The 9,804-nt window shown below is 43.9% G+C and overlaps 1 long non-coding RNA gene across 1 annotated transcript; it reads left to right on the forward strand.

Annotated features, from left to right (window-relative positions):
* Positions 1 to 378: 378 nt before the first annotated feature.
* Positions 379 to 1,720, forward strand: LOC116593187. Its single transcript, XR_004286811.1, has 3 exons — positions 379 to 553; positions 1,528 to 1,619; positions 1,707 to 1,720. It is a non-coding gene; the product is annotated as an uncharacterized LOC116593187 (long non-coding RNA).
* The last annotated feature ends 8,084 nt before the right edge of the window (positions 1,721 to 9,804 follow it).

The following is a 9,804-nucleotide window of genomic DNA, read 5'->3' on the forward strand; positions in this document are numbered from 1 at the left end:
CTTCGAGCTTAAGCCCATTCGAATTACTATATGGCAAGCCCTTTCTTATAAATCATAGCCTTCTGGCCATTTCCCCGCCTCTTTAATCCTACCTACCTTACCTCATTCTCCTCTGAGCTCTCTTAAGGGCCCACGCCGACACTGTCCTCCCAGGCCCAAGCGACCATGCTTCTGAAGGGGATATAAGAGATCTATCTCCTGGGGACCAGGTCCTCCTCAAAAGCTTGCGGCCAGGCTCCTTACAAACCCGGTGGACCGGGCCTCATACGGTCATCCTTACCACCCCAACTGCTGCGAAACTGTTGGGGCACTCTGCATGGGTATACATCAACAATCTCAAACGGGCACCCACAGATACTGATTGGGCTTCCCAGATGGCAGGCCCCATCAAACTCTGCTTGGTTAGGGCCCCTTCTCATATTCTTTCTAATCCAGACAAACCAGGCAGACCCATGTGAGTCTAGCTGCATGAGGGGTTCAGGTACCTCTCACTATTTTTAAGCCTTTACTTATATGCCTGCAACCTGCTACCAGGGAAAGAAACCAACAACCTGTACATATGACCAGAAAACCTATTGGATCTCTGGCCTCGTGACAGCCAAACGCGGTATTGCCCCCTGCAACATCTACCCCAGGTCTGGAGAAGTTTGCTGGACCTATCTGGATCATGTTGGTCTCTCTGATGGGGGTGGGGTGTCCAGGACCAGGCTAGCCACGAACGCATTAAAACAGTGGTCACGGACCTGACTAAACGACTCCAAACCCCCAGCGATCTGGTCTGTAAGGGCATTAATCTCAGTAGCATCCAAAAATTCCCTACCACCGAACAACTGACAGTGGCCCTCCTGAACTCTAGTAACAACATATGGCAAAATGTGTCGAAGAACGGTGACAGTGACTGCTGGATCTGTTTCCCTTTTTCAACACGTTCCAACATTGTAGGGATACCCCTCCTTATTGACTGGCCACTCCCCAACTTCACGGCCACAAATAATACGATCCATATCAGCCCCATCGGGGGAAACATACCTATTATTAATGTGTCCTCCCCCCTTACCACCGCAGCTGCTCCTCCCTCCCGTACTGTACTCCCTTGGGAATATTTCTGTCATGCCCTCAGGGAACCTATCACTGCCTGACCACTAATGACTCCCTAGGCTGTATATTCATTCTACTATCTCCTTCTACCACCATCTACTCTGAATCCCAGCTGCAATCCATCCTGTTCCCCCAACACCGTGGAGGAAGGGCTGCCTTCCTCCCATTCATAGTAGGGGCAGGAATAGCCACAGGGGTGGCCATCGGAACAGCGGGGATTGGAACTTCCATAGACTTTTATTACAAACTCTTTCAAGCCCTGAATGATGACATGGAATGGATTGCTGACTCCCTCACAGCCCTACAGACTCAAGTTACCAGCCTGGTGGCCTTAGCCCTGCAGAACCAACAGGCCTTAGACCTTCTGACCGCCAAAAAAGGGGGGACCTGCCTATACTTAAGAATGTTATTACTTTGTTAACCAATCAGGTATAGTTACCTCCAGGATTAAAGAACTCAGGGATCAGATTCAAGCATGGCGGCGAGACACGTCTTCCTGGGGCCTGGACCCCTACACCTGGGTAACCTGGCTGCTCCCTTTGGTGGGACCTGTATGCATAATCCTCCTTCTGGTCTCAGTTGCTCCCTGTCTTTTCCGATGCCTGCAGGGTCGCCTACAAGAACTTGGGGCACCTGGGTGGCTCAGTGGGTTGGGCCTCTGCCTTCGGCTCGGGTCATGATCCCAGGGTCCTGGGATTGAGCCCCGCATCGGGCTCTCTGCTCTGCAGGGAGCCTGCTTCCTCCTCTCTCTCTGCTGGCCTCTCTGCCTACTTGTGATCTCTGTCAGATAAATAAAGAAAAAATCTTAAAAAAAAAAAAAAAAAGAACTTGCCCGAGTGTCCATCAATCAACTCCTCCTTCAGCCCTACTCTCGCCTGCCCACTTCCGACTACCCCATGACGGTGCGCACCCCCCCCCCCCCCCCCCCGTCAGCAGGAAGTAGCCAGAACTGAGTCAATGCCCTTGGCACCATTATATAAAGCAAAAGGTCGGAATGTTGGGCTGGCAGAAAGAAAGGGCTACTTAAGATGCCGAAAGTCCCCGCCACAAAACCTGAGCTCAGACAGGAGAACAAAGACCCAAGCAGGAATCTGAAAACCTTCCCGCCCCGGGCTCCTGTGGACCAATGGGACCCCAACGAGCAGGCGAAATATCCAAATAAGGGAAACTTGCCAAAAGACCCCTGAACTCCCCTCAAGGCCCCTTAAAAGCCCCCTTCTCCCTGCCTTGGGTGCGACTTCTGCCACTCTGCTTTCCAGAGTCACGGAACCTCGCCCGAAGGTGCCCACCTCCTCCCGGCGCAACTTTCCCAGCTCCCCTTCTCCTGAGCCCTGAAACTTCGCCGGAGAGTCTTTTTAATAAATCTTGCCTTGCACCCACTTTGCCTGGTATTGTGTTTATCTCGTCGAAAAAACTTTACAGTTCTGATTTGTTTGTAAATAAGTATTTTTATGTTTTGTAAGTTACAGATATCTTAAGGAAAAAAATAACCCTAGTCTGGAAGAGCAAACATTAGAGAACCAGTAATGTTAAAATAAGACAAAACATTGAGACACAACATTATAATCTTTTAGTTTATTTAGTTCCATGTTACTAAATCTGGTTTAGTCCGAATGTAGTAGCCCTTCTGTAAATTTTTACCCATTTCAGTTCCCAGGATTTTAACATATCAAAGACCTGTATTTGTCCTGAAATTTTTCCCATATGAATTTCATTTAAGGCAGAATTCATCTTACAGGAGAACTAAAACAATTACAAATGAAAAAACTCAGAACAGATATAGTTAAATATTAAGTGATGACCCTTATCAAAACATTAAAATTTTAGGAAATGTATAGAACCTCTAGAATAATTACAGCATTTGCCCAAATGCAACCCAAGGTTTATCAGTAACTTAGCATATCAAGGAAGCCTTATGAGGCAAAGAGATCTCATTTACAACTCTGGGCAGGCAAAGAGAAAACCATTTATATTTTAATTAACTGAAGAAAACTGCCCTTTTAAACAGAGAAAACCAGCTTTTCTATACCAGTGTTTTTCCTTTTTTAATTTCTAAGTGTGCAAGTCTTAAGATATGAGTTTTCTGGGTTCCCTTCCCATCGTGAATGATGTCGCAGACAAAGGGAGGGGATCTTTCAGATGCTGTCCTGTTCGTGTTCCTCGTGGGAACTTAGGAGTGTCTTAGCTAAGGTTTGTTCATATAAGCCCTGGACCAGGCTATTCCGTGGAGTAGATGATCGTTATGTCATATGACGCCCCACGAGACTTAGGGTGCAGCCCACTCAGACTCTGTACCTGAGGCAGTGGAGCCATACAGACAGATACACACAGTCAGGCACTCTTCAGATTCAGACAGGTTGGACACCTCCCCTTTGGGTATTCCTGGCTAATGGGAGGTGATCAGTTTCCCCTTTCATTCTTTACGAATAAGAGTGAGTTTCTGTGGTTACAGACAATGGGGGATGGTAACGGGGTGTTTTCACAGTCCCTCAAGGTCTGGCAGCTTTTCTAATCTCTCAAAGCCAAATGGTCCTTTCACTTGGAAGTATAATCTATGTGGAGGTATGTTAGGAGAGTGTTAAATCACCTTGAGGGCTGTTTTTCTCTCTTTTTACATATCTCCTACTTTTTACATACGGAGTTGCTTTTCTCATTTCCATCAGTCTTAATGACACTTACAGAATTTTGTACTCTTAGAAATACCTTAACCTCTACTGAAGATTAAATATAAACCAATTGTGAGCTGTTACAACAGAATTTTTTAGATGGCAAATTTATTAATCAGTTAAGCACAAAACATGTTTACCAGCAGATTTAAATATTCTTATTTTCTTTGCTGTAATTAGTCAAAAGCAAAAACCTATGTTCAATACTCAATGCTTTAGCACTTTATCCTATCTGGAAAAGACCTAGATGTCCAACAAATTTAATTTTATTTGTTACCCAAATAAAACTTTAAACTTTCAGGTTACCAAAGATTTTGAAAGCTACTTTAATAATCACCCATTAAGACTTTGAGACAGACAATTAATCATCAGTTTAGTCATCTTTTTGCTAATAGATTTCAACAGATTTTACAAATAACACGAGCTCATCTGACCTTTAGTAAACTTTGATAGAATAAAAGCTTCACATTTACTTCTGTAACTTTAAAGACATGTCTATCTTAATTAAACCAACAAACTTAACTTAGTTTCAATACTGATTTACGTTCCACCTGGGCCCACTCCACTTTGAATGTTTACCTGAGACACAGGTGAGAGGATCTGGAGTGGGGGGTGTTAGGTCCAGGGGGTGCTCTTCTGGCTCCTTGACAGTGAAGAGAGAAGGAGCCCTGGCGCAGGAAGCACCAAGGATGGTCTAGAGGCCAGTTATGCAGGCCCCATGCATGTTGGTGCAGAAACAAAAGGGGGAGACAGAAGAACAAAGTGCTGCCAGGAGGCAGAGAAAGGATTTCCGGTTTTAGAGCTCATTAGCCCCAACAGAGGAATAGATGCCCTACTTTCCCGCCAGCAAGCAGGGAGGGGTTAAGCAGTCCAAGTTGGGCCAGAGAAGACAGGGAAACTTCCCGAAACAAAGAGAGATTCGGCAGCTGCTTGGGAATATTCCCTATAGTCTCTGTCTCGAGAGAGACCAACCCCAGTTGGCTTTAGTTATAGCCACTAACACGGGAAATGAGTGAGGGAAAAACCCCCACATCTATTAGGAGGAACAGAGAGAAATAAAGTCAGAGTCCCCTTTGCTAGGGATGGCCCAGCAACCTGGGTATAGTAGAAGAACGCTTATTTACGTAATTGTCTGCAAGGCCTTTTTAGAGACCTTGGACCCTTTTTGCTTCATAAGGGCCTGCAAAGCGGTGACAAAAAGATCCGGTTCTAAAGATTGAGAATGCCCCATGTTATTTTACTCCTGCTGTCACCCGTCAACCCGGGCTTCTCTTACCTGATTGTTGGCAACTACTTGCCTGAATGTGCACTCCCTTGAAATGTTCTCAGGTCCCTGTTCGGGTGCCACTTGTCGCAGCCCCTTGAAATGTTCTCAGGTCCCTGTTCGGGTGCACTTGTCGCGGCCAGCATGACAAAACGACCAGGAACATGAGGGTAAGAGGATGGTGAAAAGAAATTAAGAGACAAAGAGATAGGGGCAGGAGGAACACCAAGGAGGATGTCCAATAGTGCCGAGTTTATTCAAGGCAGCAAGGCATTATATGGCTAACAGAAACAACTACAAAAGGTATCTAATTTTGACTGATTACGAAAGAGCTTGCAGCATGCACAGAAAATCCTTCAAGCTTTCCCATTATCTATTTCCCAAGCCCTAATTGCAGACCTTCTAGCGCCAGATGTACTGACTTCAAGGCCACTCAAGACATAGCTTGTGTAAGCACAGCACAGTCTTAGAGTGGTGTCGTCTATAGCCCGTGCAAGGACAGCAAGGACCAGCAAGAATTTCTGACCCCCGACCAAATTGTCTCTATCTGACTAGCAAACGTGTGGGAAGTCACGTAGATGAGTGCACAACACAGAGCACAGACCCTTTCTCAGTGCTACTTGACTTTATCGACCTAAGCCTTTTGTTTGGCTATTTAGCCTTTAAAGGAGGCACGAGTCAGGGCCTGGTTTGGTCCTCACTTCAAGCCTTAACATGGCCTCCCACACAAATTCCATATGACTTTTCTCATAAATGAAATCTACCAAAAATGAATGAAGAAACAGAAAACAGAATCAGAACTACAAATACAGGGAATAAACTGATAGTTGCCAGAAGTGGGGGTAGTAGGCAAAATGGGTGAAGGGGAGAGGAAGATAGAGGCCTCTAGTTATGAAATGAGTAAGTCAGGCAAATAAAAGAAGTGCACAAGGAATCTAGTCAATGATATTTTGTAGTGATGTAATGGGACGGACGGCAGCTACACTTGTGGTGGAACATAGCATAATGTACAAACTTGTCCAATCACAAAGTTGTACACCTGAAACTAATGTAACATCCCAGGGTCCTGGGATCGAGCCCCACATTGGGTTCTGCTCAGCAGGGAGCCTGCTTCCTCCTCTCTCTCTCTCTGCCTGCCTCTTTGCCTGCTTGTAATCTCTGTCAAATAAATAAATAAAATCTAAAAAAAAAAAAAACTTAAAAAATTTAAAGAGCAGAAAGCATAGAAATTTCTCAAATTCTATATAAATTTCTAATTCCTGCAGCTTGAAATATTCAATACATTAAGGCGCTGTATTTGGGGGTGGTGTCCTGAAACCTGTCTTGTTCATACGACAGCAAGAGTTCTTATCTTACTCTCTTTACCTAGAATAAGAATCTGGCAGCCTCATGACAAGGCTTCTCTAGGGTAGATAGTGATAAGTTTTCAAAGGTGAAAGTGCCCTCAGCATCTGAGTGGCAGATATAAAGCCATGTCAGGGAGCCACAGGCATCATAGGGATGGCCACCCTGTGGGATGTGTACTAGGCCAGCGTAAATAATACTAATGAGCAATGGTGAATATGTACTGTAATTAAGAGCCCTTGTGCAGGATTCAGTAGACCTAGATTTTTTCAGGTGCAAAACTTAAGGAATGTTATTTACTGTATCCAAGACTTACTTTTTTTGTCTGTAAAATGGGGATCATAAAGCCATGGTGAGGATTACATTTTTTTTTTTTAACATTTATTTGACAGATAGAGATCACAAGTAGGCAGAGAAGCAGGAAGAGAGAGAGAGAGGAGGAAGCAGTCTCCCCACCTAGCACAGAGCCAGACACGGGGCTAGATCCCAGGACCCTGGAACCCGACCCCAGCTGAAGGCAGAGGCTTTAACCCACCAAGCCACCCAGATGCCTCGAGGATTACATTTTAAAAACTGCATATAACATGCCTGGAAGAGAGACAATAGTAAATATTATTGCTACTTTAGTTGACTAGTCAATCATGGTTTTCAGCTTTCCCACTGTGACAAATTTTCTTTCATTTTTCTTGATCTGAAGAAATTTTTACTTCTAGAAGAGAAGAAATAGAAAGCAAGTAGTCAAGGTACACAGTCAGAAGCCACTGGTTTTGTTTTGTGTTTTCACTGGCATCATGTACTATGACTTAGGCTAGTGTGTAAGTTTCGTGAGGCCTCACGTCTCTGTGTCAGCAGGGAGAAGTGGGATCGGGTGGATAAGGCTTATAAAACTGACCTGGCTTCAGAGATTGGGTGCAGAGCATTCTGGAAGTTAGTGAGAGGCAGTGACAGGGCAGTTTGAGCATGGGTGGGGAGCATCTAGATTGTGATTCAAACCTGGGGACAGGTGTGGTCAGTGTGATTTTTAGAGATCTGTCTGTAGAAGGCTGGGCCCCTGACTGTTGACCCGGATCTTGTCCGAGCAGGGAACTTGCACGAGGGTGAGGGGGTGAGGTGCTGACGTGAACATCAGGTCAAGTGCACTGCAACAATGCAGAAAGAGGAAGGAGCGGGGAGTCTTGGGCCTGAGAGATCAAAAGAGTGTCAGAGCTTTTCTGTTGCATCAGATCCCTGCTAATCTCCTCTGGCTACAAAGATGACAAGACAATTATGCCCCACCCATATCAGTATTGGCACAGGCTCCGGGGTATGAATGGGCTGAGACTGAACCCACAGTAAGCTCGGAAAGGCCAAGATAGGGGCCTGACAGTGCTCTATAGATGGGAAAGGAAACATGAATTTTTAAAAAAGATTTTATTTATTTGTTTTTTTTTAAATTAGCATATAATGTATTATTTGTTTCAGGGGTACAGATCTGTGAATCATCAGTCTTACACAATTCATAGCACTCACCGTAGCACATACTATCCTCCCCTATGTCCATCACCCAGCCACCCTATCTATCCCTCCTCCACCCCACAGCAACCCTCAGTTTGTTTCCTGAGATTGAGTTTCTTATGGTTTGTCTCCCTCCCTGGTCCCATCTTGTTTCATTTTTCCCTCCCTTCCCTCCATGAACCCCCGCCCTTCCTCTCAAATTCCCCGTATGAGAGAGATCATAGGATAATTATCTTTCTCCGATTGACTTATTTAATTGTTTTTAAGAAAGAGAGCAGGGGGAGGTGCAGAAAGAGGGGGAGAAGTGGGTTCCTTTCTCGGCAGGATCCCAGGACCCCAGGATCATGACCTGAGCTGAAGGCAGATGCTTAACTGACTGAGCCACTCAGATACCCAAAGAAACATGAATTGTTAAGAGCTTTGTAAGAAGTCCAAATGAATCAGTGGCCGTATTAGGATGAAAACTCTACATGCCTGTGGTTATGACTCTTCTTGGAGCACTCACTTTCAGAAATGCCAAGTATTTTCTAACCTCTGGCACTACTAGGCATCAGCTGTGTAACCTTGATTAACTCAAAAGATATTGGGAAGATCAAATGATGTAATGTTTGTGACTGTCGAGTACAAAGTTCTGTCTTTGTTAACTGTGAGGTAGTGGGATGCTAACACAATTCCTGGGAGGAGCCCTATCATACTTTGGGGGCCAAGACTCATGAACTGTATGAGACGAGGAATTACAGCAGGTTTTTTGATTTTTTGAGTTTCTTTGGGGGCTTAAACAAAGTCTAATTCTTTAAAACTTGTCAGTTCTTACTTCTAAAACTTTTCTTTAAAAAGGTTTTGTGGTTCATGTTAAAAGAATGTATTGTAAAATTGTTTTGAATCTTTAACTCATTTGTTTTCATTGTATTTGTTTGACCTTGAATATTTCCTCCCATTGAAAAAGACCATTCTGTGCTTATTGTCACAGAGAAGTGATGTAACCATGGAAAATGGAGAAAAACCCGTCTCCACTTGAGTTTCAAAAGCCTAGGATGTTAAAAAGTACAAAAAAAAAAAAAAAAGATTTATGTTATAAACAAACAACTCTAGAGAGAAAGCATCATGAGCTAGAAGAACAAGGCTTACCCCAACCCTGACCAAAGACCTCCTTGACTAGAAGGCATTGGGAACACTAGAAATAAAGGGGAGGTGAGAAGTGGTGAGCTCTGGGATAACAGAGAACCTGAGAAAATCACTGGACCAGAACAGAGTTTCTACCTGCCGGTCAGCCAGCTTCTGTTTGAGCAAAGTAACCATACATCACCTAGACTCAAACAAATAACATTTTTCTAAGGGAATTTTCCTTGATTTTTGCAAGGGATTCTGAGAAACCCATTCTATTTGAGGCTATAAAGATCTGTTGATGTCTCACCAAACCCGAGAATATGATCTTGTTTCCTCTTTAAACAAATACGGTTGACGTTTTTACTCCTTGTCATTGCAGCAGTTGAGGAATCATACAATGGATGCAAGCATGTAAGAGTAGGAATAACATACTTGCTCTTTGACCCTGAGAAAAATAGTGATTAATGGAAACAAATTTGTCTATGTTCATATAATTTACACACACTGCTATTGATGCTTCAGGACATTTATTAGTATAGATAGAAAAACAAAGGATAGTAAACAACAGCAAAATTATGGATAGAAATATGATCATTCTTATGCTTGGAGAAACTTTCGTGGGCTGGAATATGTTTTTGGTAGAATCCAACAGCCATGTTTATAAGTCTGTCTCTCATCATCCATCATGCTTGGGGACACCCACTAGCAGATATTTAGATTCAACTGTTATTATTTGCACATTGTTAATGTTAAGAAGATGAGCTTGTTGACTCTAGCAAGTGCTAGTTATTAGAATATTCACTGGGGCCTGGACTGCCTCCACATGCAACT

Source organism: Mustela erminea, chromosome 6, assembly GCF_009829155.1.
Source record: "Mustela erminea isolate mMusErm1 chromosome 6, mMusErm1.Pri, whole genome shotgun sequence".
NCBI lineage: Eukaryota > Metazoa > Chordata > Mammalia > Carnivora > Mustelidae > Mustela > Mustela erminea.